The 16,002-nt window shown below is 35.6% G+C and overlaps 1 protein-coding gene across 7 annotated transcripts in view; it reads left to right on the plus strand.

Moving 5' to 3' along the window:
• EPHA6 (EPH receptor A6) overlaps nt 1-16,002 on the plus strand; it is a 792,264-nt gene that overhangs the window by 369,462 nt on the left and 406,800 nt on the right. The window lies entirely within an intron of this gene.

Raw genomic sequence — 16,002 nt, forward strand, 5'->3', positions numbered from 1 at the left:
TGCAGAGGTGACTTTCTGGTTGTTCTTATTGTTTCCCCAGGTGCAGAAAGATACTTCTGGGATTGCTTCTTAGTGGTATGGTTAATTAGATACAATACTTCTCTCTAATGTCTATGCACTTATGTTTTTGGTATAATCCTATACCAGTATCTTAATGAGCCAGTCCACATTACTTGCCAGCAAATGTCAGACATAGATAAAATGTTGCTAAATGAATTGAAATTGAGCTGTCCCACTTATGCTACCATCCCTTTTCCATTTCAAAGCATATAGTAAGAATTCATGTTAATTATAATTCCTCTCTATGTTGTAAAAACCTTGCAGCTAACATGCTTAACCACGATCCACTCTGAAAAAAAACAGCAAAAAGTATCCAGCAATGTGCCCAAATTCTGTTGTTTAGGTGCAGTTTGTAAAAAGTAGTTAAACTGTCTTCTTAAAATATCTACTTGCTTTCAGTTAAATGTTCCCTTTATCACACTATAGATTTTTACTGCAATGTAGTTAGGCACGAATACTCGTATCATTTTTATAAGTATATATTTTCTTTAATTCCCTGATAACATAATTTATTGTAGAGCATGATACAGAAAAAGCTTCAGAGATTTTAAAAACTCCCTTTGAGAAGCGTTCATAAATTATGTGGATACACAAGTGATTGTCTTATAGCAGGAAGTATTGTTGTATGTGAACACATAGTGTGAGACAAATTTATACAGATGAAACTATTCTTACACACTGCATTTGTTTACGAGGTCTGCTATGACAGACACCACAGACTGGGTGGCTTAAACAATAAAAGTTTATTTTCTCACAGTTCTGGAGGCTGGAAGTCCAAGATTAGGATGTCAGCAGGGTTGGTCTCATTCTGAAGCCTCTCTCCTTGGCTTGTAGATAGCCATTTTTGCGCTTTGTCTTCACATGGTCTTTCTTCTGTGCATGACTGTCTTAATCTCTTCTTGGAACGGTACCATGGCATTGGGTTAAAGCCCACCTGCATGACCTCATTCTACTGAATCACCTCTTTAAAGGCCCTGTCTCCAAATACAGTCACGTTCTGAGGTACTGAGTTAGGACTTCAACATATGAATTTTGAGGAGATGCAATTCAGCCTGTACCATACATTAAGGCAGTATACGGTGACATTTAAAATATAAGTGTGTCAAAAGTCTTGGAATACTACTCAGCAATAACAAGGAGCAAACTGTTGATACACACAACTTGAATGGCTTTTCCAGTCAGCATAGTGCCCTTAAATTTCAGTCTCCAAAGGATGCATGCTCTATGATTCGCTTATAGAACATTCTTAAAATAACCTAATTATAGATATGGAGAATAGATTAGCGGTGGCCAGAGTAGGGATTAGGGAGAGAGGGATGTGGCTATGAAGGGGGAGCAGGAGGGAGCCTTGTGGTGATAATACAATTATCCCTCTTGATTGTGGTGGCAGTTACACGAAGCTACATATGTGATAAATTGCATAGAGGTACACACACACACGAGCCTTATGGATTTTACCAATGTTAGTTTCCTGGTTTTGATACTGTACTACAGTTATGCAAGTAGTTACCACTGGACGAGGCTCAGGAAAGGGTGTGTGGGAACTGACTATACATTATTTTTCAAAATTTTGGGAATTTGGAATAATTATTCCAAAACAAAGGTTTTAAAAAATTGCTGAACCTGTAAAACGTGCAGAAAGAAAGTTTAATATTCTACTGAAAACGTAGTTGAAATGAATGTGACCATTTTATTCAAAATATTACATATAAGTTCACTTTGCAGATAATCTTCAGAAATGCATCTAATAAATAAAGGAAAGCCAGATAGTACTGTACAATCACCATCTTTATATTTCTTTGCAGCTTTCCCTTTCATTTAGCAGATAGCTCCACATCACAGAATTTGCTTTATAGTTGTTCAAAATGGAATTCCTGTCTCCTCTTTTTTTTTTCTTCCTTCCCATAGTGTCAACAAAATCATGTCAAATATAGCTTCAGGATCTTCTGCTCCTCTCTGCATTAGCAGATTATTTCTAAGGCTTTTTTGCTGCCACCTGATCAAAAATTACAATCCAGGGGCTGGCCCAGTGGCACAGAGGTTAAGTTCTTACGTTCTGCTTCGGCGGCCCTGGGTTTACCATTTTGATCCTGGGTGGGGACCTACACACCATGTGTCAAGCCATGCTCTGGCAGGTGTCCCACATATAAAGTAGAGGAAGATGAGCACAGATGTTAGCTCAGGGCCAGTCTTCCTCAGCAAAAAGAGGAGGATTGGTGGCAGATGTTAGCTCAGGACTAATCTTCCTAAAATAAATAAGAAAATAAATAAAAATGTAAAAAATACAATCCAGGGCCAACCTGGTGTAGTCGTTAAGTTCGTGTGCTCCACTTTGGAGGCCTGGGGTTCACTGGTTCGGATCCCAGGCATGGATCTGTGCACTGCTCATCAAGCCATGCTGTGATGGCATCCCATATACAAAATAGAGCAATATGGACACACATTTTAGCTCAGGGCAAACTTCCTCACAAAAAACAAACAAAACAATCCAGTACAATCATTCTTACCTATAGAGTATAAACAATTGTTTGGTGTTTGGTGATAAAGACAATATATCACTTTAAATAAAATAGATATGCAAATATGTTTACATAATTTCATATAATACAGCAGCCTTTCATTCTAGGATTAGAATAGAGTTCATTTAATTTAGTTTTCTGCTTATCAGAAGGATAGACTGTGAATTGTTTTTCACTTTTAAAATGAAGGAATTCATTAAAAGTGTATTGCTATAAGGACAGAAGATATATTAAGCACAAAATCAAATATAGTGTCCATATATTGAGATTATACTTTCTGAAATAATAATATTTTTTTTTTTGAGGAAGATTAGCCCTGAGCTAACTACTGCCAATCCTCCTCTTTTTGCTGAGGAAGACTGGCCCTGAGCTAGCATCCATACCCATCTTCCTCTACTTTATACGTGGGACGCCTACCACAGCATGGCTTTTGCCAAGCGGTGCCATGTCCGCACCTGGGATCCAAACCTGCGAACCCTGGGCCGCAGAGAAGCCAAACGTGGGAACTTAAACGTTGTGCCACCAGGCTAGCCCCTGAAATAGTAATATTATTAAGCAATCTTCCCCAATTTATCTTTGTTTAAGAATATTATAAAACAATTATTGTTACTTTAATTCAACTTTGTTTTAGATATAAATAGTGATAAATCAAAATATATTTAAATTTTATTTGAAAAGTACATAAAGGCCTAAACTGAACTAAAATGTTGCCACATATATACATAATAAAATGTTATGAGCAGCCTGACACTTTATGAGCCACTGTCTCAACGTCATAATTTTGAGAGTCACCAAGAAGGTCCTCTTCCTTGTGCCTGAAATTATCATGTTAGAAAATCACATCTTTAAAAATGCAAATACTCCAGACAAGGGTAACATTATGAAATAATTCAATATGTGGATGTATCAGTTACTCTTCATATCAGAAAGGGTCAGATCATAGTATTGGGTAAAAAAGGATCTTATACAAACTAGAGTGTCCCAGAACCAAACTTCAGCTGTCATCATTGTGTGGCAGCCTTCAGAAGATAACAGTTTACTGTTGCAAGTAGAGGAAGAGATTTCCCTTCATTCCACTTGGGTATCTTTGGAAATTCTCTTTGAAGCAACTTGAGAGGCACTGTACAGAATTATCTGATAACACATTATAATTTTGTTGGACTGAGGGGACCACAGTAGATTATTTGACTCATTATCTGTAGGTTACATATCATTGTTTTTATACTAAAATGGAAAAATGATATGTGCTATTCATAAATCTTTAATTTATTCAACATTTACACAGTGGTGAGTGAGCCCTTATGAACCTTATACTCTGGTGGGGAGGCAGATAATAAACAAAGCATTTGACAAATATGTCATTAGTACTGTGATAAGTCCCACCCAGAGGAAGCCCAGGGTGCTAAGCCCATATATTCCTCAGATCTGGAGGATGAGGTCTGGTCTTCCTCAGGAATTGGCATTTAAATTAAGCTCTTTTCTGAGAGATGAGTAGAACGTGACCAAGCAAAATGAGGCTTAGAGAAAGGTAAGAATTCTGAGCAGAAGGAACTAAGCAAAGGTTAAGCAATTGAGGGATTAGCTGCTGCTGACTAACGTACCAAGAGCATCTAAGAGACTGATATATTGCAGAGGTACAGCAGGATTTGAGGAAGGAAATAAAGGTTTAACCTAAAATTTGGAGAAATGAGTGCATATCTGCAAAGCAACCAAGACAACTTAGGGAGTCAGCCATTTATCAGAAGATGCTGATGCGTTATCAGGGTCACAAGTAAGGAAAAAAGAAAATCAGCAGAATAATAATATTGTACATGGGGTGACAGTTGAATGAGTAAGGAAATAAAATATTAAAGACCAAAAACTATAGACAATTATATTAATTGTGTTTTTACTACTCTCTGTACAAAAAGTGTGGAAATGAGGATAAAGAGGAAGTTAGCATTGAATTGCTTTTTCTTTAATGTAGTCGACTATATGTATATGTCTTTTCTCATATTCAAGAAATATTAAAGAAACCACATTAAACAACCCTGACTTAATTGTTTGCTCTCTGTTTACAATTAAACAAAAGTTAAAGAAAATTTTTTTTTCCAAATCACTTAGAACCACTTAGCTGTAGTTAAGAGAAACATTCCTTGATGATTCTGATTCTAGTTGGATAAATAAGATTATAGGTTTAAGACTATGACTCTCATAATTAGGAATCTTTGCAATAAACCTTAATTAACTGACTTCTATAATCCCTAAGAGCTATATTTGCAGCCTTCTATTTTCACAGTTTATTTAAATAGTCTTTAAAGGTGTCTCATTTGGAGAGCAAAACTAGAAAGGCAACACCTAGAACACATTTGATTTTAATCCTCAGTGCATGATAGAAAAACTAAGTGTGTAGTTCAGTAAAAGTAATTATTCAGGTCACAGACAGTAGAGGAAAATGTTAATCATGGATAGTCGACCTGAAACAAATTGTGTTTGCAGGTATCCTGACATGTGCAAAAGCCTTTAGGGACCGTGTTCAAAGTGAAAGACGTGCCAAATTACAAACCAATTCTTCTGATATCTGCTAACGGGTCTTTAAAGCCGATATTGTCAGGAGCTGGTTGTCCAATTCGTTGGCTTCTTAAGATATACATTCAGCATGCCTGTCTCTGCCATTGGGTGACTGTTCTGTATAGGTCTCGCCTTAGGCTCACACTGTGATTGCAGATTTCATATATTTGCTCAGGCAACAATAATTAATTGAACTGACACTGAAAATAGATTTAAATCAAAGGAAATCTCCATGTATTTATAAACTTGATTTCCAGTTCACTGCATTGTGGAAATGCAGTCTATTTCAAATGCCAACCTTTCATACATTGCTGGCGTAGGTAATTAGGGACATTGTGAACATTCTTTTGCCTTTACATCTATATTTTAATGTGTTTTATGTCTGGATATTGCTCACAGTCCTGACTGTATTTTCAAAATTCTTGATAGCAAATATTCTTTTTGCTAAAATTCTGTGCAAGTCTATTCAAAGTAAAAAAAAAATCAGTAAAGAAGTTTTAAATGCTTACTAAAAATACACTGAATACAAGCCAATGGCGTAAGTTAAAAAAAAAGGCAATAACCGTAACTTAAACTGAGAGATGCTGTACTATTTATATCTTTATATTTCTTAAACATAAGAAAATTGCGTATTGAAAAGCTACAGACCTTATATTGAAGGATAAAATTTTCCTACCTCCTCAAGAAATGTGTTTCTCTTCTGAAAAGTGCACTGAATATTTTATTTATGGAAAATAATTGAAATGTCAGTCTAGTTAATCATAACTAAATAACTTTATGGTCCAGGGGCCGGCCCCGTGGCCGAGTGGTTAAGTTCACGCGCTCTGCTTCAGCGGCCCAGGGTTTCGCCGGTTTGGATACTGGGCACAGACATGGCACCGCTCATCGAGCCATGCTGAGGCAACATCCCACATGCCACAAGTAGAAGGACCCACAACTAAAAATACACAACTATGTACCAAGGGACTTTGGGAGAAAAAGGAAAAAGTAAAATCTTTAAAAAAATAAAAAACTAAATAACTTTATGGTCCAGCCAAATATTAAATTATAATGACATCTAGATGATTGTAAACTTTATTTTTACAACTGAGATACATCATATTACTTCCAAGTCTCATGTCTTTTTGTGGCATGCATCTTTGAGTAAGTGAATGCTACAGAAAAGGCCCTTAGCACTTAGCAGTTAATTCCCTGCGTTTGGTCAGTGGCTTAGCTCTCAGTCAGCAAGTGCAGAAATTGAACTGCTCCCAGTTATGCACAATAGTACACACTTCTGTCTCACTGGATCAGAATCATATTTTTTAATATTTTGATTTCCTGACGAATATGTAAGCTTCTTGAGAGCAAAGATGTTGTGTTATTAGACTAAAAATATCCTCAACCTACATTGTCTGTAACTTAGTAAATCTCTTTTGGCTGCATTAACAGGAATTGGAGATGATTTGATGATCTTTTATTCATTAATCTATCCAATTATTAATCAAAAATATTTATTGAATGTTTACTACCTGCCAAGAACTGTTCTGTGTGCCAGAGATGTATCAAATAAAGGAGAAAAACAAACAAGAAAACAGTTATCACTGTCCATGTTTTTATGGATCTTATCTTTCAGTATCAGCAGTGTAGTGATGATGCGTCCCACGAAGGAGAGCTGAGCCCAGTAAGAGATTTGCAAGTAATGGGGTTGGGGCATCCTGCAGAGGGAGCACAAAACTACCTTTCTTGATAACATGACACTTGAGCAGATCATGAGCTGAAGAGAAAACCCTGTGAATATAGAGACTTCCAAGCAGTGGGAATAAAAACGGCAAAGCCTTAAATTTAAGTAGGAATTTGTCTAGAAAGTAATAAGAAAATATTGTTGCATATACATTCTTTAGCATATACTAAATTTCATGCTCACTAAATCTTCTGGTGCTATATTTAACAGAATTTTCAACAATAGCAATCATGGTTTTTCTTGGTGATCACACATTGCTAGAGAAATGTGTTTAATCCTAAACTTGATTTTAAGCAGGTGGATTTTAGAGTCATCGTCTCTGAGGAATTCTGATTTGCACATTTTGCAGGAAAGATGACTAAGTATTTTCTTTAGTCTAAAATAATATCTTATTGCTATTATGATGCCCCCTACTACTACATTAACAATTTTAATGGCATTTGTCCCTACAAATTGAAAAGTAGTGGTAGAGGTTGTATAGTAAAATATTTTAAATCCTGTAAAAATAACCTGGTTAGCAGTGAGGATAAGTGCTTATGAATGGTTTGCATAATCTGTATCCATCAGAGGATGTAAGTCTCTACTTTATGTTTAGGCGTACGTCCAGAAAATTGTCTGCCCATTTTCAGTGCAGTTCTTTGTTTTGAAAATGGAAGCTAATTTAGTTTCACTAACTAACTTCTATCTGCAGAACAAATTGATTTGGATAACTGATTCATATGCAGTCACTATTAAACATTAGGGTTTTATTTTCTTAATATTTTCTAAAAACCTTTTTCATTTTAAAGTGAATATTAATAAGCTCTGTAAAAACATGAATGTATAAGAATTAAACTAAAATATTTTCAAGGTTGATAGATTATTCTGATCATTATTTAAAATGTGAAATGTCTTCCTACTTAATAAATACTCTTCACTGTAAAAATTGAAAAGTAATTACTGACCTTTTAATCAGACTGAAATTCCACATAGCATCTTTAGATTAAATATCCTTTCTTTTCTTCCATGTATTCCTCAGCACTTTTCTTTTTCGTTTGGATTCTAAAAGAGTCAGTTCCAGCTACATAATTTGTGATGCCCAGTGAAAAATGAAACTTCAGGACCTTTTGTTCAAAAATCAGGGGGAAAGGGCCCTTAAAGGTACTAAAATATAAAGCTTTTTCCTTCTGCAATTTCTCTCTCTCAACTTGTCATGGTGCTTTTTAATTGTCATTTAATGTCCTTCTAAGTAAGAAAAAGTAAAATTTCAAATTATTAGCACAAACTTTACCATTCATCTTTATGTTGCTCAACACCACTTTTAAATGCAAATATAGGAGCATTTAACTGCTAGGGCAATCATCAAAATCGCACAATTCTTTTCCTGTAGTCCCCACCTGCCCCCACCCCCGCCACATCCCCAGTTCTCAAGGTGTCTCCAGTAGACCAGAACAGAAAAATACAACCCAAAATCAGAAAGGTTGGAAGGAGGAAGAGAGGGTGTCCCTAGCCTTGAGATGTCCCAGAGAGCACTCCTCTTTAGGGGGATACTTGCAGGGAGAATGAAGACACCCCCAGGTTCCTGGGGCCTTCCCAACACAACAGTGGACAGGAGAACCCCAAGGTCTTTAAACCTCCTCCCAGAAACTGTTAGCTACCTGGGTGGGGTGGGAGAGAAATTTGTCCCAGACTAAGACATGGCTTCTCCCGGGGCTAGCGGACCCAAACTAGACCCTTCCTGTGCACATGTCCAGACCCCCACTGGAGACAGAGGACAACCCAAGAATGCGGTCCTCCCTGCTCAGAGGTCAACACAGTCACTTAACCCAGGTGGAGGGTGGCAGCAATCAAGAGGGGGGCAGGGTTTGGAAGACTGCATGGCAGACAGTAGGGGAGTGTGCCTGGGAAAACACATCCCTGGAGATGGGGACACGTGGCCAGAGGCAGGACCTGGCTGTGGGGAGGTGGCCAGAGGCAGGACCTTGATGTGGAGAGGTAGCCAGAGGCAGGACCTGGCTGTGGGGAGGTGGCCAGAGGCAGGACCTGGCTGTGGGAAGGTGGCCAGAGGCAGGACCTGGATGAGGGGAGGTGGCCAGAGGCAGGACCTGGCTGTGGGGAGGTGGCCAGAGGCAGGACCTGGATGTGGGCACCTGATCAGAAGCTGGACCTTGCCCAGAGCTGGGGCTTCAGGTTTCCAACACATCCTCCATTGTCCCATCAGACATCACTTAGAAAATATGAGTTAAAGATAAAATTGTTAGGAATTTCAGGATGGCATTAGCTGAGCATCAAACCCTAAGCAGTGTCGGCAGCTGTGCAACTGCTTAAGTCACACCCTCGTGAGGCTGGTCCTGGAAACATTTTACAAAGTAGTGCTGCATTGTTTTTCCCATTTACCTCTATGTGTTAGTCAGCAGACAAACACAGTCAGTGACTATGCTGTGCCAAGTACTGTGCTGTGTGCCGTGTAGTGAAAAAAGATGCATGTGTTTGTGTTTGAGATGTGGTGTCTACTGTGGAGCAGTCAACAGTCAGTCTTTCATTCTCTATGATTTGGAAGAGAGAGCTTGCCTGAGTAAAAAAGACTAAATGAAATCTATGATATCTGATTCAATATACATTTTCAAGAACTGAGTGCCTGAAATATGACTTAATACACAAGTCCACAAAATATATATAAAGTAATAAATGATGAAATAGTGAAATGACAGGCAGTGAATGTTGACATTTCACTTATCTATTTTTATGAAAGAGAGCCGAGTTTTTTGGCCACACATTTATTCTGTTATTCTGAGCAAAGCTTTCACTAAAGAAAGATTAAAAACAAAAACAAAAACAAATTGAAAAGTAATTCCATAATTTGCCTAATGGTATTCTAATTATTTTAACATTCGAATGGGCCTAAGGGTGGATTTCATAGCTATGGACCCCTGTGCCCTGCTCTGTATTGTTCTGCTAGGCCACTTGCAAGGTGTACCCTCGGAGTTTTTCCTCAGAATATAATTGACATGACTCATCGAATTATTTATATTCCTCCTTTTAAATTGGTACCCAGCTTACATATTTCTTAATTAAACTTTCATTAAAGCAAGTAAATAATATTCTAAGGAAGATAAATATATCTATAATATGTGGATATAAATGTACTTTTCTTTCCATTTCATTTAGTATTTTAAAAACTTACTTTACTCTTCTGCTGAATCACTAACTGTCTAACATATGTATTCCCTTTTACTTTGTAAGGCTCACGTAAATTGATGTCCTCTCTTTTTGACTTCCTTTTTCAACGCTTTTTCGTATAAATAGTGAATGATTGACTGTTTTCTATCTATGAGTTTAGATTATGTTTTGGTAAGTTTATTTGATAATTATGTCCTATCTCATAATTTTATATTTTTAAAGTTTTTAAATTAATTTTCATAAAATTAAACGTGTTGGTCAATTGTTGATATGAATTGCACATTCAGATTCCTAGAAATTGGGAATAGGTTCCCCATTATATTTTTATGAGAATAAATGTTTAATGTGCAGAACAGTTTTGAATATTTAAAATGTTCAACTGCTGTTTTTATTTAGCCACTTTACAAAACATGAGATACTTGTAATAAGAGAAAAATTAAACTCTATTTGAAATGCTGCTTAATTACATATTTAAATTTAAACTATAACTGACATGCAAAATTATTTCCTAAAATAAACTATTTTCCAACATTTGAATTTTATTAACCTAGTTGCTGCCACCTCATGTTAGTTTTATAATTTTATCGTAAGGTGATGATTTTCGCGTGCCTTAAAGAGTCTCAGGAGAATGTAACTTCAGCTCCAAGCCATCAGGCAGGAGGCACATATAAATGTCGTAAGTAACGTTATATAAGTAAATATGTTTATATTACAAATAAATGGGGTTTTTTAATCACATTTCAAATATCTCTCAGAAAAATTTCCATTCCTCTTGTAGCATTTAACAGGCTCTTTTAGGGTGGCCTTCCACGTATTTTGCCTAAAATCTTCCTTCTGCCTGTTAGCCTATTTAAGACGAAATATGAAGATACATCGTGCTCAGGAGTTGAAAGGTCTGCTCTCCGCTTCGTCGCTCCATGTGGACAGGGAGAACCTCAGCAGGACTTTCCAGTTAGGTTATCCCTGCTTACTTCATTTAACGCTGGCTAGTGTGTCATCGCCAGCCCAACTTCTGCCCCTGTTCTCCAGTTCTGTGTTTCTGGTCTTGTGGAGAAGTGTTATGCATTAATGGTTATAAACTTAAAGGAGCCACAGGAGGAGTGACGTATTAGACTGAGGATTCTTCAAGAGGTGCCTCTTGGGTGCATTGTCAGGGTAATCTGAGCGCCTCTCAGTCGTTCTCTGAAGTGACTGCCGTGGCGGTGTTACACTCCGGAGGAGACTCCTCTCCAAAAGGAGAATGAGAGCCAGAGTCAAGAAGGCTCCTCAAAGTCCGAATGCTTCCACCGTGTGCTTCTGTTGTCACCAGGTCACATGGTGTCTCCAAGGAACATTTGAGCAAAGGAAAAACAGAAACCTACTCTAAATAGTGTGCACTTAACTCATGATGACCAAACAGTGCATTTAAATTCACTCTTATAGCGGAGACTCAACTTTTGCAACTCAGATCCTTAAAACAGGAAAGTGTTCTGTAAAAATTATCCAGTTTTTAAAAATTCGTTTTTGTGGAATCCACAAAATGAAATTCCATGTTAAAATATTTCAGGGTGCCTGAGGATTCTTTGATATCACTAAGCTGAATCTAATGCACTCATACTAAAAATATGTAACACATTTTGAATATTCAAATAATAAGCATTTTAAATATAGCATAAATTAAAATAGATCAATTACTTGTTCATGTCAAATTTAATCAAAATATAATGGGAAAAAGTCTTAGAGGTTTATATTCAAATCTCTTTAAACAATAGTGCCTTAAATTATTGACCTAATAAAACTATAAGAATAGTTTCTTATAAATGCCATGCCATATAATTTTATAATTTGAAAAATAAATATTAGATGTAGCTAACTTATGAAAAAATAACTCATTTGTTAGAAATAAAATTTTAGAAATAAATTGTTAATATAATATGTAATTTTTATCTCAATTTTCTCAATAAAAAGTATCCATAATAATAGATGAAATGCAAAAAGTCACCAAATTGCATTAGCTTTCTGACTGGTCTTTTATTATGATACATCCTTGGTCCATCTTCTTCACTCATGAAGAATCAGATAAAGTTTTAGTGATTTTTCAAGACAGAAATCATCGTTCTTGCACTATGATCTAGAACTGAATATGTTTCTCTAGACAGTTTTCTACAATGTTCCCACTTTTTTCATTTCTCTTATTAATTTTAATTTCATTTTCTACTTTCATAATTTTTCCCCCTGTGGTGGCTCTCAGTCTCAGAGGAGGGAATGAAGTCATATACCTGCCTTCATGTGACTTTTAAACCCAGTGTGCTTTTCAGTCGTCAGCAGCACCATAAACAGAAGATGGAAGAGTTACCCTTTCTTTGACATAAATTTAGCTAAATGGACTTAATTTTGTAGGGAAACTATAATTTTAGAATCAAAAGATGCTAAAATCACTGTTGCCTATTCTTTAGATAGCTACGAAGAGTTAATATATTTGGGATTTAAAACAACCAAGCAAAAACTCAATTCTTCGCTGTCTAAACTTAACACATAAACATGGCAAACAGGTGGTATTGCTGTACTGGATTTTGCATAAAAAGCCTTTTCTTTATTTTCAAATTCTTACTTTTCAAGAACCAATCATTTTTTTCATGATTCCATTTCTTCACTGAAATTTTGCTTAATTTTAATTATAAAAGTTGTCTTAGAAAGTATACAGCAGGTTTCCATTATATTTTCCAAAAATTCCGTGTATTGTGTTTGTATATTGAAAATGTCATCTATTGCTAGGACAATGAAGGTGTTCAATAAATGCAAAATATATCCCTGCTCCATTTGGATATGGCATTTTTAATGGATTTTCGCCCAAGAATATCCTCTTAAAACATGAAGAGTATATTTAATCAAAAAGTCAATGATCAATCAATCAATTTAATCAAAATTCAATAGTGAGTAATTAGCTCACATTTCAGGAATTAATTTGTTTTTCTAAGGAGATGAAAAAAACAGTTTCTGATCAAAGGAACAAAAGAGAGAGCCTTGAAAAAAATTCTTAATCTACAAAAAGATTTAATATAGGATAAAGAATACATCTGAAATCAATGGAGAAAGTATATATCACTGAGTAAAATGTGTTGAGGGAAATTTATTATTTAAATATTTAAAGTTAATGCTTAACTAATAAAATACCCTCAAACAAGTTCTAAATGATTAAACAGATAAATGTTAAACATAAAATCTTTGAAAAAGTAAATACAGGTAAGTATATGAGTAAGTAGTGAATGGAGAACAACACAAAAAATTAATTACAAAGCAAAAGACTGGTAAATTTTATACATCAAAGTCGTTATAAAAAAATGAAAATAAATGATGAGCTGGGTAAAATATCTGTGATAAATAGACTGTGGTAAAAATGGGCAAAGGACAAGAGCTGTCAATTCTCAGAAGAAATGTAATTGCCTAATATGCATTAATAAAAGACTCCACTCTTGCTAAAAATCAAAGAAATGAAAATTAAGACAGTGATAGGTAATTTTCTTATAATTAAATTGGTATTGTTCTTTGTATTTTGTGAAGTTTTCTTTGGTAAATGATAATGCTTATGTGTGCCTAGGGTGTGATTTGTCAAAACTGTCATACCACTACAGGAGTAACTACAAAATTATATGGCAGTGGTTTCTAGCACCTTAAAATTATTATCGTCTTTAAATCCACTACTAAATGTTAGTATCTAGGAAAGATAAGACATGTAGACAAACTATATATGTGGACTAACAAGCATTATGTATGTATAATAAGAAAATGTATAAATATCCTAAATGAACAAGAATAAATAAGTAAATATTATCTCTATAAGACAGAATGTTAAATTTATTGAAGAAAACAACGCTAGCAATATTGTGAGTGTCACAGGATTGGAAGCACTATATACATCATCACCCAATCATGTCAGCCATTGCTGTACACGTATAGTCATAAGAAAATGAATGGCAAAATTGTCTAATGTGGGCACTTTGTGTGTGTGGGATTACAGTTGGTCATTTCTCTTAAGTGACTTGTAAAGTCCTTCATGATCTGGCCCTGATTATACTTTTATGGCTCCTTATATTTACCCTGTCACAGTACTTAGCATGCTCTGCATTTCAATTACATGTCAATTTTTTCTATTGGATTGTCAACAAACGTTTTATATCCCCAAGGCCTAACAGAGGACCTTTCACATAAAATCTGTGCATTAAATATTTACTAAATAAATTAGCAAATTAAGTGTGTGGTCATGTATACATACATTAGTCCATGCATACCCACACACACACACACACGTGCGTGCAAATGTGATTTTCAACTATACTAGAAGTGAAACTTTTAAAGCTTTAATACCATGATAATTTTGACCCTTAGTGGTAAAGTGCTCACTGAGGACATCAACATCAAGCATTCTATTCATAGACCCATCGTCCTGGAATAGACCTACAGAAGGCATAATGTTCAATTGTGTAAACCTAAGCAGGAATGCCATGAAAATATACAGGAGAGATTATTTTCCATTTGGTTTTATGGATCTCTAGGGCCTGAAATTTCATGACCTGTGTACATAGTATAGTCTGCTATTTACCGTCTGTATACCCATGAATTTATACCTCATAATATCCTTCTTTTTTTCTCTTGAAATGTCCAGTAGTTTAGTCATGTATAGAGACAGGAAACAGCTGGTCAGAATCTGATCAACTCTGAGTTCTAGTCCCTGAACTGCTACTATCCAGCTGTGTAAATTCGTGAAAGTTATTTAATCTTTCTGGACCTCAGAGAGTTCATCTGCAAGATGAGTATATCACATGATGAGCATTTAATATTCAGTAATTGCATTGAATAGCATGATGAGCATTCTATGCACACAGTATTTTTATATTTGAAATCAGTTTTCTATATAATTCCAAAGACTTGATATAATAAAAATAAGAAAATACCATAGTTAATAAATATGCAGAACTCTTTTTGACACCATCCCTAAAAAGACACCTCCTCCTAAAAATGTGTTGTAACTTTCCATGCACATGGCTCCTTCTCTGGGTCTTACACTGTAATATTTCACAGAGTTCTTGAAAGTTTGTCATGGTGACTTCAACTTGTGCAGTTGTTTTTAGAAGGTAAGGAAGAGAGTCTCAGTAATATTTCCTCCCATGTTCAAGTCCATATCACTTTATTATCAGTGAGAAGAAATAAAAATCCTTATAGTTTTTGGAAAATAAAAATATATGTCGCATTAGAAACCTGACTATGTACGTAGAAACAATTTTCACAGTTTGAATATAACAAGCATGTCTCTTCCTCCTCTTCTTTTTTTTTTCACACTGCTGTCTGTCACTTTCAACTTTACCTTTTTCTTTTCTTTCTTTCTTTTTGGTTTACTGCTTGTTTTGATCGTATTCTTATTTTCCAAGATTGTACCTAAGTCACTTTCTTCAAAGTGATTTGTGTGTGTTCTTTATTCCATCTCTTAATTCCATTATGTAATAGATTTCTAATATAATTTGGTCTTCCAACAATAGAATTTAATCTTCATGAGAGCTGGGCTTTTTCACTGTATTTTATTGGTTGGTTCACTCCATCCCCAGAGCCTTGAACAGTACTAGGTGCAAAATAGCTGCGCAGTAACTATTTGTTTATAAATGAATGAACAAACATTTATTAAGCCATAATACACGGTCAGCACTTTGGTCCATCATATAGTATAAGTAAGAAAGGAAGAAGCCGATGTGGCTTCCTCAAATGTCTCCCCTACTCTAATTAAGAGAGGCATCTAATTACTCTAATTAAGGGTTAGGAGACTGAAAAAGGCTTTCAAAGAATTAAGGGAAGCAAACTTTTTAAGTTAAGTGCTTAAGTTATAACATACAGATTGTGAATGCCTTAGTTCGGAGAGGAAAGCTTAATTGAGCTGGATTACTTTCTGGAGGAGCTTTGCCCTAAAGGAAGAATAGTATTTGGAGGGGCCATACGAGGGGTGGTGAGCCTTGAGATTAGGAAGCC

This window comes from Equus asinus, chromosome 5 (assembly GCF_041296235.1).
Source record: "Equus asinus isolate D_3611 breed Donkey chromosome 5, EquAss-T2T_v2, whole genome shotgun sequence".
NCBI classification, from domain to species: Eukaryota; Metazoa; Chordata; class Mammalia; order Perissodactyla; family Equidae; genus Equus; species Equus asinus.